General features: G+C 39.8%; 1 protein-coding gene across 4 annotated transcripts in view; it reads right to left on the reverse strand.

The window, feature by feature from the left end:
• PLSCR5 (phospholipid scramblase family member 5) overlaps positions 1-20,031 on the reverse strand; it is a 74,321-nt gene extending 54,290 nt beyond the window's left edge. For 3 of the 4 annotated variants that reach the window (XM_048314538.1, XM_048314537.1, XM_048314541.1), the window contains exon 1: positions 19,949-20,026. The gene's annotated coding sequence lies outside the window, so the exon portion shown is untranslated. Of the gene's footprint in view, positions 1-19,948 lie in introns of all 4 variants that reach the window. The other variant, XM_048314539.1, reaches the window with a different exon arrangement.
• Positions 20,032-22,043: the final 2,012 nt, after the last annotated feature.

Raw genomic sequence — 22,043 nt, forward strand, 5'->3', positions numbered from 1 at the left:
CATACTCCACATTCCTCTTGATGCCTCTTACACCACGAAAGGTGAAAGTTCTGAAGTGAATAGGCTTTAGCATAATTCACCCCTGTGCATATGCAACATAACATACACCCAAGCAAAAAGGAGCATCTGTATCTTGCATTGAGCCATTATCACATTGGCAACACCAAGACAACAGACACCACAGAGCAAACTGGAAATGCAGATATTAAGTGAGAAGTCAGGCCTTCATCTTTTACACAAAATCACTGCGGCTTTTTCACGTTACACATGATTTAGCTTAATTCAGATGTCTGCTCAGCAACTGGCTTGGGGCTGAAGCCCACACAGGCAAATGCTTTCATAAAATCCAGCAAGTGTTTTCCAGGTCCTCTGGCTATCATATAGCTGCAGCTCACAGAGGCAGGGCCGAGCTGTTCGTAGCTGTGCAGCTGACACTACCTGGATGGTGACAGCCATCAGCAAACTCAGCCTGTGATGTCAAATCCCTAAACTGTTGATCCATATTGAGCTTAACACCAAAGATACTCAGCTAGTAACACCAAGGAATGTATCTATTAGTACCTCAGTCATGTATATAAAATTACTTCATTGCAGGCATGATTTTAACTTAATTAGCAGTGTTAAATTAAGGCAAGAAGGCCAAGATAGCTCTACTGAAAACTTTTCTCTCCTCTACACCCAACTCCCAATTACTAGGGAGCAAACTAAAGATTTTTAATTAGTAAGAAAGACAGCTACACATTAATAACTACTTAAATAGTCTCTTGAAGGAGATAGGTTTCCCCACAATGCAGAAAAACACTAAAATTAGTATTTAGCCAGTATTCACATTTCCTCCTTAGTGCATTTCCTCACAATTTGCAATGTACAAAGCAGGAAAATGAAGCATAGTAAAATTTGGCCTTAATAACTAAGCATAGGGAAAACATCCAGAACACTTTAAAGTTGGACTACTGGTTGTAACACAAACCCAGGCCCATTCATTCATTACAGAATATTAATACAAAAGTATAAGTAGATAATTTATAATCAAGTGAATTACAAAAAAAAAAAAGATTTTCTCAGATTTTTACTTGAATAATCTCCTTGCATAGCCATGTGTGACATAATTTGATCAGAATGGATTGAAGTGCATAGTGGGTTTATTTATTACTGTTTCTTTTCTCCATGGATTACAACTTCATCACTCAATAAAGGGCAATCCCTTCAAAACAGACTGCTTATATATCTTAAGCATATTTCCATTAGATACATAAATTAGGATCTAGGTATAGCTTAGTCTTTGTGACAAGGCACACAGACTCAGACCTAGAGATTCAGATGGACCTATTATACTTAAATTTTGATCTCCAGACATCCTCAAATCTGTGGTTTGGTGCATTTTCTCGATTTTCACATCCACTGTGCAGGGCACACAGGAACACAGAGGAGGCAAGGACTGCCTCCCCTACTCACAGGCGAGTGGTGGTTTCCTGTGTCCTACCTGGAGCAGTCACTCAGCTGCAGCAGCGAACCCGAGCCCAGCTGTGCCTGCTGGAGAGGCTGAGCCGTGCTGCAGCTCATCCCACCCCACACAGCCAAGGTCAGCCGTGCACAGGCTCGTGTCCAGGCAGGGTGCAGGGCACGGGCAGGGCAGTGCCTGCAGGTGACTGCAGAGAACAAGAAGCCTTCACCAGTCGTCAGCCAGAACCACCTGCACATTTAGACATTTTCATCAAGGGAGCTACCCTGCCCATCACACATGATTTTGGCTGCAAGGACGATTATTGCAGCCTTTCAGCAAAGATTAATCAGTTTTCCTGGAAGCCATCACTATCAGAGATTAACAAACAAACCTGTTTACACCAGACACTTTAATTGGCTATCGCTAGCCTAGATATGAATGAAAACAATCCTCACAAAAAGATGCACCTACATTAAATGCATCCCTTTGCCTTGATTTGGGAAATTAATTTATCTGTATTTCCTGTTTCAGCAGTATAGTCTAAAAGGAAGTCTTTGTACTTGGCTGCTAGATATTCCCATCCCGCTCAAATGAACTCAAAAATCTAGTTTCCATCCATGCCATGAGAAGATCAGCTAAAGCAGATTTAACTGATTATCAAAACACCCCATCTGGTAGGAGGGCTCCATGCATGTCCTTCATGCACCAACATCTGATGCTCCCAAGCGGGAGCCTTATGGCTCAAACTCTGCAGTGCTGCCAGAGGGCTGCAGAGGGACTCGCCCCCTGACCGAAGGCAGGGGCTGCACTAAGCTTGTCTCAACCTGAACTTTTCTGTGCCTGCTTTAGGACCTGTAAGCAGACTGCTGAAGTTATGCCTCTGTCTGTCCCAGCAAGAGAGAGACAACACTGATTTGACCAGTTTGCCTTTATCAAGGGGAGTGAAAGGGAATGCCACAGACCCTCGTTTAAAGCATCAGCACAGACCTCTTACAGTCACAGGATTCTCGACTGGATGGACCTGTGGTGTTTCCCAGTACATTTAATTCCACTAAAATAATAATCCCCTGTAATAGGCTCATGGCTTGAGCTAGAGCCATTAATCTGACTCCCCTCTCCCTACCCTAATTCTGACCAGCAGTCAGGGAATCTCCATCCTTCCCCATCCCTGAGCTACAGACTGTGTCAACAGGAATTAAGCAGGCACCTGTGATACCACCTGCTGCAATCTATTTAATTTTTTGTCACAAAACCATTTTGGTCTTTTTATAGTTCATTCAGTGAAAGAGGAGGAAGAGGGGAGGATTGGCATTTACTATAAATGTAACAGATTTTCAATTCCTGGGACACAGTATGGGAAATTAGTAACAGAATTAGTAATAGATCTAGTTACAGTGGATGGATTTTGTGCAAGTTCTTCTAAAGGCACATCATAAAATTGTGAAAATGTAAGGGTATTAGAATATGCAAAGACAGATAGGAGTCAAAAAACAGGAGAAAGTATTTTTAATAGAATTTTATCTCTGCATTATCCAGCCTAAATTGTAGGCAAAGGGAATGGTATGTTTCTCTTAAGGAGGAAAATTGGCTGAAAAAAATGCTTTGCTTACAAAAAAAAAGGAGAAGTTTTCCATTTTCATATGTAATATAAGTTTACATTTATTCTGGACCAACACAAGGTCAGTAGCCAAAAGGTAGCTTACAGACATTATAGTGCTTCATATTCTTTCTAGGGTTTGACTCTCCCATCAGACCATGTTCAGCAGACATTTTAAGACACTAAAATGCTTTATGTAAGCGTAAGAAAGATTCCTGTGAAAGAATGGCATGTAAAATTAAGAATGAGTGAGGGTTTGAAGAGTGAAAATTCCCTTTGATTTTACTAATCCATTCCAATTCTGAGTAATTTTGTAAAAAAAAAAAAAAATAAAGTATTACCAGTATTACAATTACCTGTCAGAATACAGAAGTTACTAAACCTTTTCATCATAGCTAAGGAGATAGAATATTATACTTCCTTGTGTCTACCTCTTGCACTAAGCCCATCTCCACAAAGCCTGCACCCTGTCAGCAGCCACCTACTTATCTCTTAGAGCTCTTGTTACAGCAAAAGCGAGACTGTCTCCTGAGAAAAACTAAAAGAAAGTAAGATAAAGCTCTGCTTTAGGGTTGCCTCCATAGCTGATGCCTTTACATTAATTCCATGAACTCAGATTTTTCCATTTACATAACTATGATCAGATGGTTCCTACTTGGCTCCCTTCCAAGGCAGCAGAGCTTTGGGTGTCCCCTCTCTGGGACTTCAGAATCAGTTTGCATCCATTTATAGTTTGAGCAAGTTTTCGGTCATCTCACCCCTCAATGTCTTCAGTGCAGGCTCACACTGCTTTCCATGTTTCTTGTTAAAGAATGTGCAGAAGGGCACTGGAAGGCACACATCAAGTGTGCCCAGGTGATTCTGGGAGTGGTACTGCTCTGCTGAGTGACAGACCAACACTGATTCAGCTCAGCACCTTTCCAATGAATAGAGATGTTCTGGTGAAGAGAAAGGTGTATTACTCAAGAATACGCCCCTGTTAAACACTGTTGCTCTAAGCATGCATCCCTTTGGGGATTACAAGGCCTGTTCACATGGTCAGCCTGAGATGGATAAGCTGTAAATTCCAAACAGAAATGCTGATTTTTGCTTTTTTGTGCCTGAGAAGGCTGATTTTTGAGGGCAGCTATGCTGTTCCACTCTGGTTTGTTCCATCTTTGTCTTCAGCAAGTTCTGTTGCCAGGGGGAACACTAAGGCAGTGAAACATCATTTTTGCTGTGTACAATGTGCTTTTTAATGGTTTTATTCCATTTTGCTTATGAAACTCAGAAGCCAACTATTGATTCTACCAAGACCTTGTGAGTGAAGATTAAAGCATTCCAACATGCTTGTCTACAAGTGTGCCATGGTGAATTATGATCTTCGCATAATTCATAGAATGAAAAAGTTGCACCAAACAACCAACTGTTAATCAGTGTATAGGTACAGGAGATCAATCTTTGATTCGTGTATTCACAAATCCTGTTTACTTGGCCACATTAGAGAACAGACGGGTGTTCTGGAATGGATTCTTAGAAATGATGGATGCAATTGTCAAAACTGCCAAGGTCAATGTATAATGTTCAAAAAAGAACCAACTCATTTCAAGCACCTTCCATTTATCATTCATGCAATTTGACCCCCAGTTCTCTTTGTAATAACATACTATGAGGGAACAACTGCTGTGTTCATTCCTATATACTCCTGTGGACTTTCAAATATCATGCAGGTCACAGCCTTTCCAAAAGACTGAGGACATTTGTATATAACTTTTTTCCACCCTGAAATATGTGGAAGCTATTACATTAAACCTGACTTTAATCAGAGTAAGTTTGTTTCCCATAGAATTTTTATGCTGCAGTACTATACATATTTGAAAGAAACTTGTTCCAGAATTTCATGGTTTTTCCATTTAAGAAATGCAGATTGATTTACACTAAGTTTTGAAAAACATACCTAAATAACTTGCTTTTCAGAACTGAGATGTCCCCTCCATTGATGATGTATCTTAGTTGCTTAACGTCATGCTGTGGAATAAAAGCCAAATCTAAATAACGAGGACTAGAGAAAAATTGTCCCTGTGGACAGTTAACTCCATAACTCAGCCATTTCTTTTAAATACCAGCCTTGATTACAGCCAGGATACTGAGTCAAGGGGAATGGTATGATACTTTGCATTTGTATGTAGGTCTAAGTGTCTGGAAGTAATTCAAAGTAGTTCAATTTTCATATTTCAAGAAAAATAGAAATGCAAATTTTAGCTTTTTTAGGGTTTAAATGTGGTATTTTAGAATGCCAGAATCTCTGTTTTCTGGTATCACTTTTCACAAAGACAAGGGGAAGACCCATGCTTCTGTTGATTTTTGATTACCAACGCATACACTTTTTTTACTTTTGGAGTTTGCAGCTTTTACCACTCTATTCTCACAAACAGTGGTACAGGTTAGTGGAGTAAACCTGAAAACAGATACCCAGCAGGCCATTTTCTCTCAGCTTAAATAGGCTAGGACTGTGTTTCACCATTGCAGAGGTTCACAATTATTTTTTTAATTGAATAGATTCATAACATACATGAATAGACACAACCTTTTTTTTTCCCATGGAGCATGATGATAACCAGATTGAGTTTGCTTTTCAAAAATCTAACACATAACACTGGGTCATATTCCACTGAACAATTTAGAAACCATTATAAATCTGAGGATCTGGCTCAAGAGTTATGCAAGCCACTAGGCATAATTGAATAGCAAATCAAGAGTTGGCACCAAACAGCTCTATGACGAAGGTGAAGAGGCCTGGGACCACCAGACACACAAACAGCTTAAATCACATGCTTTAATCTTATTGGTTTTTACAGATTCAATAAGAAAGCTTGTGGATGTGAGAAAATGCCATTCTGCACTAAGACAGCATTCCTGAAACAGAAGCTTAACGAAAAAGATACTTACTAAATTTTCCCTTCTCTTCTTACACCATTATCTTTTCATGGAAAAGTAACAGGCAGCCATGCACTTCTGTTGGGATAGCATATTTCTCCCAAATAAACAAGTTCACTTCTCCTCAAGTGCATGACATTTTAATCGAGTGGGGAGGTAATTTGCATAATTTCTTCATTTCTAATATAACACTGAAATAAGGCAGTTACTTGTAGGTGAAAAAACTGCGACATCACCCTGAAGGGCATCAGAAACGTACACAGAGAAGCAATCACGTCTGAAAAAGCCAAATAATTTTTGTCTAACTTTTGCACCTTACAGCTAAGCTATAATCTTAGTAACAAAGCTTTCTACTTAAGGAGCACTTTCTCCAAAAATACTCTATAAAATATGGGTGGAAAAAGTCTGTGACCCCTAGACCAGAAAATGTCCAGAAAAATTAAGTGATGACTTCAGCTTACATGATCAAAAAATTCTTTGCTGCAAGAGAGAAAAAAAAAAAAAAAAAGAGTAAAAGATTCAGTGCAGAAGAGCTCCACATTCCCTCACAGAAATGTGTCTGCTGAAGGCTGTAAATCTACCGACTGGTTGAAAGGCAGGCTGCCATGGGATGTCAAAGTGGTCTCCCTGTCAGACATCAGGCATTTATCAGACTTAACTGAACATGAACTATTTCATCCCTTGGCTGAAGAGCCAGCGCAGAGCCAGCCGTGGCCCAGGAGGGCAGCGCAGGAGCCAGTGTTTATCTGGAAGCCATAGTGACCCACTGGCACAAGGGGACGTCCGGCAGGCGGCTCCAGCACACGTTCTGGAGCTGGCTGACACCCAGCCATGGGGACACGCATGCTGCTAGCGTTCAGTGGTCTGCACTCAACTGAGCTCACACGTCCACCCTTTTTTGTTTTTTAATTAATTTACACACAATAGGGCAAACCCTTTCTGATCACTTCAAAATAAAAAATCACCACTTGGAGAATATACTTCGTTTGTGGTCACTACAAAGGGAGATGAATTAACCTGATTCATTTTAAAATCCTTCTCACACCATTGCTTTTTTCAGCCAACTTGACACTCAGGTATAAATCCACTGTGGAGACAAAAGAATGCTTTGCAAGCAGCATCAGCTTTGAAGTATAAACCATGCTGCAGGTGGAGTTTGGGTAATGCTGCTTTTGTACATAAATCTCGGTCAACAAGTCAGACGCAGATCCTTAAAAAGCATCTATAAAAAAATATAAATTAGTGCTCCTGAAGAAGCTACTCATTACACGCTTTCAGAGCATCACAACATCAGGCTACTGCAAGTCTTCGCCTCCACATGTGGAATTTATCAAGAAGAGCCAGTGGCAGCAACTAATCAGTAACCACAAGTATAAGGGACACCCAGAGGCAAGATTGCACCCCTGCAGATACGCTACACAACACTGGATAACAGGCACACTAATGATGAGGGCTCATGCTTAGGTACTAGATATGACCCACTTACTTGCCTTCAAATTAGATCACGTAAGCTTGGAGTGCAAACCCACAGAGGTATTTCATTAGAAGGGCTGCACTGGTTTCAAGTCCCAGCCTTACACTACAAGGACAGGAACTATGCATTACTCTGGCCATCAGTACCCTTCACGCACAGGCAGTGGTGTCAAAAGTTATCACTTGCAGAGGAGAACTGTGAAAGATGTGAACACAAGTGTCAAGTTGTCTCTCTGGAGCACACTGCTCATCCACTGAACGTGCATACATTGCTTTACCTCAGAGACCCAATATTTGCAAACAGAAGCTGCTTTCACATCTCACCTTCTCGATGTCTGCTGAGGCTTCCATTGAGCAATTGCTATGCAGTATTTATAGAAGCAGGGAGTTTTACTGCTTGGTGAACCCTGCCTCAACCAACACAGCACTCAATCCTAAGAAAAGAGCAGGTGAATTTACGATTTGGACACTAAGCTGGGACGTGAGGGCCCTGCCCTAAGACACCTGTTGTACTGTGCAGCTGTGAGATGTTGGGTAAGACTCTGCTCAAAGACTCTGTGTGTGAAATTTCTGTATTTTACAGGACTACGGAGCTTTAACAACTCTTAAGAGCTTGGACACTTCCTTTAAGATGAGAGGTTTTACTTCCTAACATAACATATCCCTCAAAATTATTATTATAGGGCATCCCTGTATGCTTTGACTGTACAGATTTTTACAAGACAATGATTACAGCCCAGAGTGCGAGTTTAATTCATACATTGCCACAGAAAGGTATTGGAGAAGAATCACTGAAAGAAATAATGAGATGACTGCCATTAATGACCTGAGCTCAACGTGCAGAGTGCACACTCTCTGTCTCACTACCAACACACAGCTGACTGCAGCTGTACACCTGCGTTATTGATGCAATGCAGAAAGGCAAGATCATTTTGTTTATCAGAAGGCAAGCTTCTGTCAGATGTCAAATTTGTCCTTTTCACAGTTTAAGTCATCCAACCCTTGAAACATAAAGATGCTCTAATAATCTGCATGTACAATTCCTTTTGAGTCTCCTACCACTCCCAGCACTTCTGATTTGCAGTAAGAACAGTTTTCAAAAGGTAGAAATTACTATTCCATAACAATCTGGTTATATCACAATAGTGCACGCTTTTACATTTTTGTAATATAATACAGTTGATAATATGCCTCTTGTACATGCCAGGAGTGAATCCATCTTCACTGTTCTTTCACATCTCAGTTAATAAAGAGAGTAATTATATTTCTACTTCCATTTTTTGCTAAGACTGTCAAATAATGAAGTATGTATTACTTTAGGCTTCTGCAAAACAAACCAAAGGAACACTAATGTCAGAACGGAAAATGGAAGAAGAAAGTCAGCTTTGAAGTCTACCTGTACATCTCTGCACTGCCAGATCTGAGCTCATTTTGAAATCAAAGAACGATCACAAAAACTTGAAGCAATCAGACATATATTGCTACATGGAGACTTCACATCAAGTTCTTTCTTTTTAGCATGGAAAAGTAAAAACCCTGATGTTCTGAGATGAAGACTACAAGCAAATTAGTTACATCTAGCATATAAATAATGTTTTCAGCGTAACAGTGAAGAAAAACACTTTGAAAACTTATTAAAGTGTAGGTTTATTCTCCTGAACATTTAGTAGGAAAAATCTGTCATTTTTGGGCAGCGATGGTAATCAATTTTGAAATCTTCACAAATGTGCTCTTAAAGTTATTAATTTCACCAGGATGATTATGAATGCTTTACTCAGCTGTTCCACAAACATTAGAACAATACAAACCAAACCAAGTCCTAAATTACAGTACTACTTGTCCTTCGTGCAGGGATTTTGGTTTTGCTTAGCATGCTCTGAAACTTACTTTGTTAAATGTGACTGAAGCTGAAGAGTTAAAAGCTCTATAGATGATTGACCAAATGACTGGAACAACAAACACCACGGTTATATTTAGTAAGCCGCGATATCTCGGGAAAGGGGAGACCTTCAGCTGCTTGTAAGCTTCCTGTGAGAAGGCCTAGACATTAACACCTGGGAGAGCTGACTCCAGTGGAAAGGAAAATAACCTGAATGGGTCACATCTGACAACGTGACGGTGTGAACAGAGACAGTGAAATAGAAGACCATACAAGTGTCAGACATGTTTGGTTCAATACCTGTTTCCTGGAACACTGTGGATGTTAAAATTTGGCAATCTGTTAGTTAAGACAAAACCTCACTAAATGTTATGTAACCCAATAAAATACTTGGCTAACCACATCCCATTCAGGGCAAGACAAACAAAGCTGCTGTCAATATTCCTTTTAATTAACCCAATAGTATTAGCTGCTTATGACTTTATTCCCCTCGGTCCCAGTGGGCAACCTGAAAGGCAATTCTCACTATTACTTAGCTCCCGTGGCGTAATCCACAAGCGGCTGTCAGCTTGCCATGGCTGGTGACCTCTGACCCAATCACTTGCTTCCTTTTAACATTACTACCTTTGCACATTTAATGAACTTTGTACATGGCTAAAAAGATGTCAGCACAGCAAAACGATGGTTCCTGCTGTGAAGGCTCCATTGTTTCTATAAGTCTAACTGACCTTTCACATCACAGAAAACGAGAAAAAAAATCAATACAGTTACTTAGTCACCAGTCCAATGCTATCTTTTATAATTAATATGCTAACCACATTGCTTTTGGAACACTGACACCCAAACACCCCTCGATATACAGAAATGAATTCTCATTAATAACCATTATATTAATCACTGTTGCCCAGAACTGGAACCTGGCTGCGAAATCCCCCAGTGGAAATTGCTATAATCGTTCAAACTACAGGAACAAATTTTTTTCGGCATAATTACTGCTGTCTTCTATTGAAAAATATCCATTAGATGGCAGCTTTTAGTTACGTAAATCAAGCTGATTAATTTTTAATTTTTCCCATTTATATGACTTTGCACAAGTAAAGACAATTTAAACGATTAGCTGAACAATTATTAAAGCAACTTGCAGTGGTTCAAATATTCATTTAGTTACTAGAAAAGCCATACATCATTAACTTCCAATTAAAAATTTGGGAAATGGTAAATGCTGATACAATAAAAAATATGCTAATCTCCTTGTCAATAAAGCAGTATACTGCTGTAAAAATATTGCTTTCATTTCAGCTGAAAGCAGGATGTTCATCCTGTACCAGGTTTCTCCAGCTATTTCATGAGCAAGGAAGAAGAGATCCTCTTAACATGTCTGAAAGTCATTGGGAAGAGGCATCCAATGGCAGCACAGCACTTCTGTGCCATTCACTCCAATGCCTCTCATCCCACATTCCAGACCAGGCTGGCACAGATTGCTGAGCACAGAATATGCCAGAACAATTACCTTTCCAATAAAAGCGTCCTGCAAAAAGCCAGCCACTTTTTTATCCTATAGCCCAGTGGCTAGATTGACTTATTCCAAAATACAAGGGGATTAATCTCAAATCTTTCTCTACCTCCCTTCAGTGGCAATGGCTGAGTTGGATACCAGCTGAGTTGCCTAAAAACCTTCATCTGAATAACACCATGAATAGTCAGGATCTGCTTCACTGAAATCAGAGCTAGCAAACAGTGGAAGGAAAAGAATTGTGATGCTAATGCTAAGCTATGAGCCTCATCTCCAACATCAAGTCCATAGCTGTACTGTATATGGACTTAGAGATATTGCACTGAAATTCAGTACAGTATTCTGTCAGTGCGGCAATCAAAATCTTCAAGTACATACACAGCATTGGCACTACTGCAGTTGCATATGTAATTTTGTACCTTTCTGGACGCAGCTGTTTCAAATATTACAATGAGGCATGATTAAAATGTCTTTTTCTGAGGCAATAACAGGTCAGTTGTATGTGGTACGGCACCGGATGATCTGTTTGGGGATCTGGAGGCAGCATCACTGCACAAGAGATGCACTTACCAGGATATCCTGCATGTCTGACACAGCTGGTTCATGTACATCATCACTGAACTGCACTGTGCCACTCAGGGCTCCTCTGAGAGACAACGATACAGAAAGAAGAGGTGGTTGGAGATCTTTTTATTTAAATTGAAGACTATTTGGTTTCTTTTGGAGACAAGTTCTTAAAATTAAATAGTCAAACTCACTGATCTTCATTTGCCAAAACACAAATACAATCATCACAAAAATTAAGGTTTGGGGGTTCTTTTAGTGTCCTAAGGTTGAGTTTTCTTTTGTTTGTTTGGTGTTTTTACATAAATTATTCTATTGACACATGGGAAGACCATGATCAATACAACTTACAGGAGTTCTATACAGAAGACCCACATGCTGTGCATAAATTGGTTTTATCTACATGGTTGTGAACTTTCTGATTTTTTGCCTTTTACCTCCAATTGTTAAAAAACAACTTAACCTCTGCGCTAACCAGGTAAATTACCTTACCACTGAGGTATGAGCAATTCTGTACCATACGTCTTCCCCTGTCCTGTGTTCCTTCCCTCCCATCTCCAACAGAAACCACAAGATAAAAGCTTCAGTTTAGACTGAAACTTAAACCTATACTGCTGTGATATATATGCTTGTCAGGTAAATATAAAAACACAAGGAGGGTGAAATGGAAATAGTCAAAATAAGTGGTGTTTATGGATAAAATCACAGTGGATTCAGGTCTTAGAGATGATTAAGTGTCCATGGAAAATCTCTCTAGATCAGTACTAGACCTCACAATTTCCTTAAAAAAAAATCCACATGCATCATGGAGCCACCTCGTTTAAGGGAACTTCTAAAAAATTGCCACAATGCTTCCCATGCTCAGCAAAAGAGTTCTGATCCAATCTAATGTTTTTCTTACACTCTACCCAAATTTATTAAGAATTCTGCTTTAAAAAGCAGTTTTCCCCTAGTCTAAGTGTAATCAGAAATTGTAATTGATATTGAGCTCATGTGAGAGCTTGCAGTGTAATACTTCAAATCTTCTCTAATTTTGTTATTACTGATATTAGTTCATTTGGACTGGTCATAAGACCTCCCTGTGTCAACATTTCCTTCCACTGAAGAGAAAACAGAAATAATGAAATTTAGAATTGGCGGCTTCCAGCCTATTATATCTTCCTATATATATAGCAGGCTGCACCGATATTCAACTACATCTTCCTTCCATACACTCTTAAAACAACACAAAGGAGCAATTTATAAATTGTAACACACACTCATATTTGCATTTTTACACAGGTATCTTGACACCTGTTTGCAAACTGAGCCTGAAGCTGGGGGTGAAAAAAATCAGACTTACGTGAATTTTAAAAAGTCTTTCAGAGAAGTCTGCCAGGAAAATTGGAAGAGATAGAATGAAACACAAGTCTTTAGTGTCCCAGTTTTCAGTTTTAAACCTACCTATCCCTTCCCGTAGGCTGTTGGTGCCTCTACAGCAATGATCATTTTAAGGCTATTTTTAACGGTTAACTGTCTCTCCTTGATATCAAAACTTATTCTAAACACTCTGCTTAGCAGTTTTAATATTCAGGATATTTGGCTTTTGGGGAAAAGAATATGATTTAAAGAAGGTACCATTTTTTCCTTTTAATAATAATTGGAGGGGTTACAAGTCCATTGAATAGGGTTCTTTGGAAGATTATTGTTATCAACATCCAAAGGGTAACATCTCCACAAAGAGAACAGACAGTAAGAGCCACTACTGTGTCAATTAAATCTTGGCATTCATTTATTATGCCTATGTCCTTTTCCTGCCTCTTACTTCCTTGGTGGTCTTCTGGTATTTTTCTTAATACCAGCAGCCAAAAAGAAAAAAGAAAAGATACTAAAGGCAATTTCTTTAGTACAGTCACGGACAGACTTTTTTGTAGTTTAATATTTGAAACTGCAGCCCTTGTAACTTAGAGGGGCCACCACCCCAGTATTTACACAGATGTTAGAGAAGGCAGCCTGTAACCATCCACCTCCGCCCCTGCGGTCACCTCTGCCTCTGAGCAGTCTTTGGGCGGTACATTAATAACATTTGTATTAGATACACATTTCTCAGTTACAATATTTTTATTTCTCATTGTCTGTGTGGAATGTAACTTAATATATATCCTTGATGCAGAGAGATGTTTACATAGTATTTTATGATTAGTTCAGTTGGAGACCACTGGGTTTCACAGGTTAGTAACAAAGGCAGAAAGCAGGCAAAATATAATTACGGAGTTCCAAAAGAACTACACACAAAAAGTCAAGAATACATTTTAAAGGGATAATAAACAGCCAGCTACAAAGAAGAGATAAAATTGATTCAATCTCTTTCTTATTGAAATTAAAGTAAAATATCTTCAGGAAAGCCTGAGTAAAGATAAAGTGGCTGAAATTGCAGAGGCATTTTATTTTTTAAAAGTAGTAATTGCTTAGTAATGCAATTGAACAATAAATTTTGTCTCTCCCTGCCCATCTTGCTTTGGCCTTTTGAAGCGCTCCAAAGAAGCAATAGTACAGTTAATAAAAAGTATGAGAGGGACTTACCTAACATTTCCTTTGATTCTACCTTTTAATTTGCTCCTCTCCTTCTATGGAATACAGAATGAAATTGGTAGAGGGCTTATTCCACAGAACCTTCCTGCCTCTTTAATCTGCAGCTTTGCTTTCCGAGCGCCTGCAGGTGCCTGTGCCCTGCTGGCAGGGCGAGTGCAGGTTTCCCACTGGGAATTTTACTCAGCCAGGTGTCCTGCTGCCCCACTGAGCCACAAACACTGAGCAGAACCTGCCAGGGGAATGTTTGCATTGTGGCTTTGCCTTTTGAATCAAAAGGTGTTAAGGATGTCATTGAAGAGCTTAGAATAGTGACTAAGCAATTTCTATACTTCAGTCTCTCAAGGCCTAACTTAGTCATATGGCCTCCTGCAGGTATGCCTAATAACTCCAGCCCCAGTGCCTATATCTTTTCACACCTTTTTACCAAGAAGGAAGCATTGTCTTTGATTGTCCATCATCCCTAATCCTTTCTCAGCATGAAACTTGTTAGCATAATTGGAGAGAAGAAACCAAAAAGGTACATTATGTGCATCTATGTGTTTCTGTTTCAGTGGGGGAGGCTGTTTGGATGAAAGACCACTGTATTTATTGCACTAATTCAGCACCTACAGGTTCCCTTGACAGACGAAAGTCTCTACCTTTTCAAGTTTTGATTTAATGCAAGTGGTGAAAATCACACACATAGTTTTGTGAGCGACAGTCACCATCCTCATGAAAGACTGGCACAAGTGCCTGTCTCTAATATTAGGGTCCCTATCCAAAAGTAACTATGGGAAGTGACTGGAATCCCTGAACTCAGTCTCAGCTTCCTGGTCAGTTAAACTATAAAACTGATTGCAAAGAAATTAGTGAAGATTGTTTTTAGCCTTTTTTTCCAAGAACAACAAAGATTTTTAATATCTTGCCCAGGACACTGGAGGCTAAGAGAATAAATAGGAAGGTAATGAGCCATAAAAACTTCCAAGGCAGTTTCCCTCTTCTACCATCTTAGTCTTTAATGACAAGCAGTTAAAGGACTATAAGCAACAATAAGAGAAAGCCAACCATCCATCACAGGCGCTCTGTATTGGGATTTACCTCATATTTCAGTCTTCATCTCTCATGAATAACAAGACACAAATGCCAAAATAAGTACAATTTATCATTGATTACACACTTTGTCAAGCTAGGAGAAGAATCTTTGGTATTTCTATTTGCATGACCCAGGATTTCCACACAGCAAGATTAGGATGACCAGCAACAGTGAGGTATTTGGCTCCTCTCTAATACATCCAGTATGACATGACTCACACCAGTTCAGTCATCATCTGACTTCCCAAGTTTCCTTCTACTTATCACGATAAGCTCAAATTGCCTTATACCTGCAATACTTTTACTACTCAGACTGCATGCAACTTGCAGTACAAGTACAGTCTACCAGGGAATCATGTTTATCATTGCTGCTAAGTCAGTAAAACACTTTGCCATCAAGCACATCACCTTGGACTTTTCTGTAACACACAGCTGCCCAGTCTTGTCACAGACAGGAATATGACTTCGGTTAACTGGGTTTTTAATCATTTCTGACCTCATAAACTCAGTATTCTTCCTCCACTCCAAAGCCATAACACTTACAACATGCTAACAAGAGACCACTTTCTTAATGAAGATGAAAGAGAGGAAACAACCTATCCAGATTTTTAGTTATTCCTTTTATCCGAAGACATTGGTAGCCCCAGATTTTAAGAGCAAGGGGAGTGAAAGGCAAAGCAGGCAGAACTCGAGACAAAAAAAAAGGAAAAAAATAAAGAAAGTAAACCACAATAGAGTCCACACATCACAAAACAATGCAAAATAAACATTTTATCAACTCTAAATTTAAAAGGGAGAAGACAGTGAAATGAAAAACAGGATTCCTTCCATAGATTAAATAATCTCTTTGTTATTTTTGATACCAGAAACACAGGATTTAACGGATTTTGAAGCATAGACACAGAATGCTCAGTTTTCAGCCACATTATCAGTCAGCTAGTTTTCCATAGCCGTAGATACATACAAATACAGAAAATTAAACCTTGGTCTTATCCTGGCAAATGAGCCTAGCACAACTACCCAGGTAAACTGGCCATCTAAAGTGGTAGCAGCACTCCACTCCTAGATCCTTCATAAATCATTGCCGAAGTCTGCTTGGGGATTAAACATTTGCTGAAATAACTGATGTGATTACAAACCACCTCGAGCAGTGTCCTCATGTGAACGCGCTTTTCCCACAAAGGATTACCTTAGACTCCAGGAGAATAGCACGCTACATACTTTTGCAGAGCCAGAAGATGCATTTCCTTAATGGTTTTCCAGGACACTACCAATATTAAATAAATATCAGTCATTACATGTAAATACATATAACAGTTTTAACATAACAGTTTCTTCCCTCTGCAGGAAAGAAAAGGAAAATCCATCAAAGAATGGTGCATGGGGAAATCAAATATCAAATGCTTCCTGCTTCCAAGAAGAGATGTAATATTCTGTGAATGACTGACCTGGCTCTGACCTTGATCATGGTAAGAGATTTGTTTTGGTAGTCTGCTGTAGCCAGCAACCTGCAGAGCAGTTTGGGAATCCTACCAGAGGGAGTTCTCAATGCTGTAGTTAAGAAGCACATTTGTTTATGTGGAGATACTACCGCAGATACGGTACTGGAATAATATATTTCAGATTGCTTGGCAAATACATTAAAATAATGCCAGATAATTAAATACATAAGCATGAAAGGATTTTCTTGAAGATCACAAAAGGTGAGATGTAGCACTCACCATGGTGATTTCTGTAACAAAGGCAGCATTAGAACAGTATTAGTGGATTTAATTATGGCCAGACAACAAACTCAAATAAATTTTCTCACTCGATTTATGCACTACTGACCCCAGGTATCACAAAAGATTGGAGAAAAGTTCAGATCTCTGTATAAAGCAGCAAGTACATCTATTACCTCTATATAAAGCACATGAAAATACAGAGGAACTGAACAAAGAACCAACATTTTCAGGTTTAACACTGACACATGCCAATTTTGATTTTTTCCACATTTAACTTGGTTTTGCTTTCCATAAAAAAAAAAAAAAAAAAAAAAAAAAAGGTAAAGAATGTTCAAACTTCCAGGACTTTTTAGTTAAATATATAGTAAGTTAATATATAGTAAGTTAAATATGAAGTTACTAATTAAACACTGAAAACTGTTGGGCCTAAGCAGCTTTTAGACCATTTAAATGTGATTACTTCATGCCTGAAGTTTTGTGTCATTTGTTTCCTTCTCAAAATCAGGGTTTTGTTAGGTGGCCTAACAAAAATAAAAGCTGAAAAAAAGATAAAAGTGCAGTTCTGCAATAATTGTCCACCCAAGATTTATTTCTTATTATTCTATATTGCTGCAGCCTTCCAGTACTTAAAGGGGACTTACAAAAATGAGGGAGAACTACTTTTTCCACAAGTAGATAGTGATAGGACAAGGGGGGATGGTTTTAAATTAAATAAAGTAGATTTAGATTAGATATCAAGAAGACATTCTTTACTGTGAGGGTGGTGAGGCACTGGCACAGGTTGCCCAGAGAAGCTGTGGATGCCCCATCCTTGGAAGTGTTCAAGGCCAGGGTGGACAGGGATTTGAGCAACCTGGTCTAGTGGAAGGTTCCCTGACATGGTAACGTGTTGATTTTTAAGGTCCCATTCAACCCAGACCATTCTAGAATTCTGTAATTCTATAATTATATTATATATATGTTTTACACAGACTTACACATCATTTAGGTTGGAAAAGACCTCTAAGACTGAGTCCAACAACTGAGCCAGCATTGCCAAATCCACCACTAAACCCTGTCCCTAAGCACCACATGCACACAAATGTATATTTATTTATTTATTACAGGGAGGCAAAACTCAAGATAGCTGGGTAACACACGGTGACTTCAACAGACTAGAGAACCAAGAACAAAAAAACCCCAAAAAGTATGCTTCTTGGAAAACTACAGAAGAGGCAGGTAACCAACAGCTAATACCTGTGCGAACCTGTGACTCTGAATAGGTAAGCAGCCAGCAGCTCCAAAGACTTTCATGTAAATTTCAGTAATTAAACAGAACATCCAAACTACAAGGTCAGCTGGATTCCATGGTGCCATGGGATGTTCAGGGCTCTAGCAGAACCCCTCTGCCCTGCAAGCAAAAGCACAGTGCCAGTCCAGCACAGTGTCCTGCTGTACAGAGCACAATAGCAAAGAGTCATCACTAAAAATACTCTGCCAAGTCTATAATGGTATCTTTTCTCACTTCTGAAATCACCAAATTGTCCAGGGAGCCAATGAAGACAGGGACAGCCAGGTGGGATGAGCAGTGGGCACGAACTGCTGGCTCAGGCAAACGATGTTCCCTGTGGAACATGAGGAGCCTCCAGCAGCGCTTTTGCATGGGAAACACAGAGGACACACCCTAAATGCTTCCAGCAGTCAAAGGCAGCACATCCCTAATTGGTAAACTCCACTTTCACACGTGGCAGAGAACAGCTAAGATGCCGAAAAAGAAACGAAAAAAAAATTTCCCTGCATGGAAAGGAGAGGACCCAGGAGAAAAAGAACATTTTGCATTTTTTGTACAGGTATGAAAAGGCTCTGCTAACCAGAAAAGCTTTGGTGGTATCACAAAATAAAGGTGTGAACCTTACCTCAGCATGAGAGTAATTATGGATAAGCCATAATGTGTTCTCAACTCCAGTGTGATGGTGTTTATATCTCAGGTGTAGTGTGAGTTTAACTTTTGTGGTTTGGTGATTAAATTTAAGGTATATATGAATAATACATAGGGAATAAAATGGGGCATTATTATAGACAAAAGAAGTGAAATAACCAGTTGGAGATGTTGTTACAGAACTCTGAAAGTGCAAGCTTCCAGATGTTTATGTTCCCCAGCTTAAAAGATTAATGAGAACACTAAGGATTTATACACAGCCCCTGGAGCAGAATACAAGTGGGGTTTTCTAGGCATGAATCTCACCACTTCCTGAACAAGGCAATGTTCCAGGTTCAGTGTGGTTGAAGCTAATTTGCCTGGAATTACCTGGACTCAAAGCCATTTAAATTCAGTCTTGACAGAACCTCAAGGGGAACTTGCTGTGCTGGCACATATGACACTTGAACCTTTGGAGCAATTTCATGGCATAAGTAACAGTTTTCTGTGTTTTGAATTCTTGGACTAACAATGATTAAGTAGACTGCACTGCCTTTTGAGCTCTAAAGCTGCTTCCAGAGCAGCGAGAAAACACACAGAAGACAGTATCTAAACACACGACCTACTACTGCTTGCATTTCACAAACTTTGTTGTCTTGATGTTATTTTGTCATCCGTCACAACTTGGTTTTGAATGAAAGCATGAAGAAAATCAACCCAGCTCCATCATCCAACACCAGAAAACTAGCCTCCCATCATGGTAACTCCGCTTGATTTGAAACACTGTGCAGCATTTATCCAAAGCTCTGTCAAAATGCAGGAACTGATGTATTCACCACTCCTATCCTTGCCAAACTGTAAGCCTACATTTCCACATCTCCACTACATCTACACTGTCCACATAAAACATTTTATAGCAATTAGTTTTTTCTTGACTGGCTGAGTGTTTGTCTTTAAAAACATAAGACTGCTTTCTTTTGGAAAACTGGTTTTCAGGGAATCAGCCAGCAAGCTTTTGAAGGTCCACACTTGCCTGTTCTTATTCATGATGACTGCGAATGAATACCCTCCACTCTGCCAAACAGCCCTTCTCACCAAACCCGCTCAAAACTCCTCAGAATTCCTGAGGTGAGAGAAGTTGGGAGCCACAGGGATAACTACTTCCAACAGGTTAACCTGATAATGGGAACTCTCCTCTTCACAAACATCTCTTCCTTATTTCCAACCCTCTTTAAAACAGCACCATTTTCCTTTACCCAGCATGAGTTTGTAATCATAACATCCGTGTAAACCACTTACCTCTTCCAGCCAACATCTCCAGTTTCCAAGCCAAAGGAATGCAAAGAAAACCTCCAAACCAGCCGTTTTCTGGCCAATACCTAGAATTACCTCCTTCAACTAGTCAGGCAAGCCCAGCCTGCACAGTTTGGTAGCCCCACCCAGGGTGGGGTTGGCACCTCAGCTGCAAAGGGTCAGTGCTGCTGTTAACCCTTCGTGGATGGCACAGTTACAGCCCAAAACCTTCTCCACCCAGGCTCAGAAGTAAATAGGTTTCATTCTGGACATTAAATGTGGTGTGGGGCATCCCAGAATTTTTCAGGCACTGCCATAGCTAACTGTCATTAGTCTATTAACTTAAAGTTTATTGGAAAGAACCCTATTGTAAATTCAATGCCCTGCATTTATTTTTGTCAGCAAAAGGATACCTTGCTGAGAAGTAGCCGCAAGTTTTCATAGCCCAATGACTTGTTACTTCATCAGAACATTATGGTCAAAACTTTGTGTGAATGATTTTTGTATGTGGACTGATGTGCAGAGATGCTGAGCAGAAGTGGTCTCTCAGAAAATTCTTACAACATTGCATGAATTAGCAGAACTTGCATAAGTGTAGGGAAATTCATGGATCAGAATCAGAGTTTAGCATGGCAAGACATTTTTGAAAGCTCTCTTTGCCCCAGATGCATGTTTTAAACATTCCTGTTCTCCAAGGAGTAAAAGTTTTGGATGGTGCTTTTGGTAAGAAGCAGTAGATCAGTATTTGTATGGAACATGGTGCTTGCAAAATCTACTCCAGACCCTCTGCTTTTACTCATCTTGGAGGCACTGCTGCCACAGTGTTGGTTAGAGCAGTTCAGCAGCAGCCCCCAGTGGGTTGCATGTCATGTGTGTGCGTGCCAGCAACTCTCCACAGTCCACTCCTCACTAAGAATGTGGTCTTATTGATGCAAATTTTCATTTGATGCAAATGCTCAGAGAAGCAGAGGAGTGTTACAGAATTCAAACCCAGCACAGTACACATGTATCTCACAGCACCTCTGTGAGAAATCAGGCTTGGCTCACTGAGACTCACCAATTAGCTCCAAAACAGGATGAGTTTTGCTGTGTCAAAGCTGTCTCCTGCAGAGCTACTTGGTATACTTGCATTATGCTCTAAACACCTGGTTTCATGGACTTTATTATATTAAGGTCCAAAATAGCCCTTTGGAAATCTGACTGCTACCAAAAAAGTATTTCCACCTGTTCAGTTCAATGGGCACAACCTGAGTGGACTTAGAAAACCCCAGCTGGATCTGACTGGCTTTGAGATAACTTATCTCTCCTTTACCTCCTTCCATGGAAACACAGCCAGACAAGCCAGGAGGTGAGCACACACACAGCCGTCATAGATCTGGATGGTTTATTGGCTCAGGCCCTGTGTGACAGGAGACCAGCTGTACTTGCCTGCTCCTGAGAGCAGTGTCAGTGTCGCTGCACCTGAGCAGTTGGTCCAGAGCTGGCCCTACACCCATGGCACAAATAACTCAAATTTGGCTGACTGAAAGCTGACCACATCAGCGTCCAAAAGCCCCTTTCTCCTTATGTGAACAGAAAAAAGGCAGCAGCTAAAAGATAAAGGAATAATTTCCTGAAGGTCTCCTTTCCACTTATTAACAGGCATCTATTGGTTGGCAATGCAAATAGAATAATAGTATTTCTTACTTTTAAGTTAATGTTTAACTTAATAACTTCTTTTGAAAGTGTTTGCTGCCGAGCATCAGGATATCAGATGAAGCCCATCATATAAAATGAGTCTGACATGACTGCTTTTAAAAAAGCAGGCTTACTAAAGATATGCTATGGAATCAGTGGATGAATGTGTAGATGCACATGTGTGCACAAAGACAAGCTAGGATTATCATCAAAGTGGTTCATCTGGTTTTACAAAGTACACATGAATTCACTAGTTATTTTTTCTTGGAATACAGTCCTACCTTACAACCCCCCAACTGCAGTTTAGAGACTTCTTTTACAAACTTCTTTACAAATCCTGAATTAATTATTGATCTGACTGAAGACAATGGTCGTGGCAGCAGTGAGGAGTCCCAGGGCACAGCCCGTGCTGGCACAGCTCTGG

Source organism: Corvus hawaiiensis, chromosome 10 (assembly GCF_020740725.1).
Source record: "Corvus hawaiiensis isolate bCorHaw1 chromosome 10, bCorHaw1.pri.cur, whole genome shotgun sequence".
Classification (NCBI taxonomy): domain Eukaryota; kingdom Metazoa; phylum Chordata; class Aves; order Passeriformes; family Corvidae; genus Corvus; species Corvus hawaiiensis.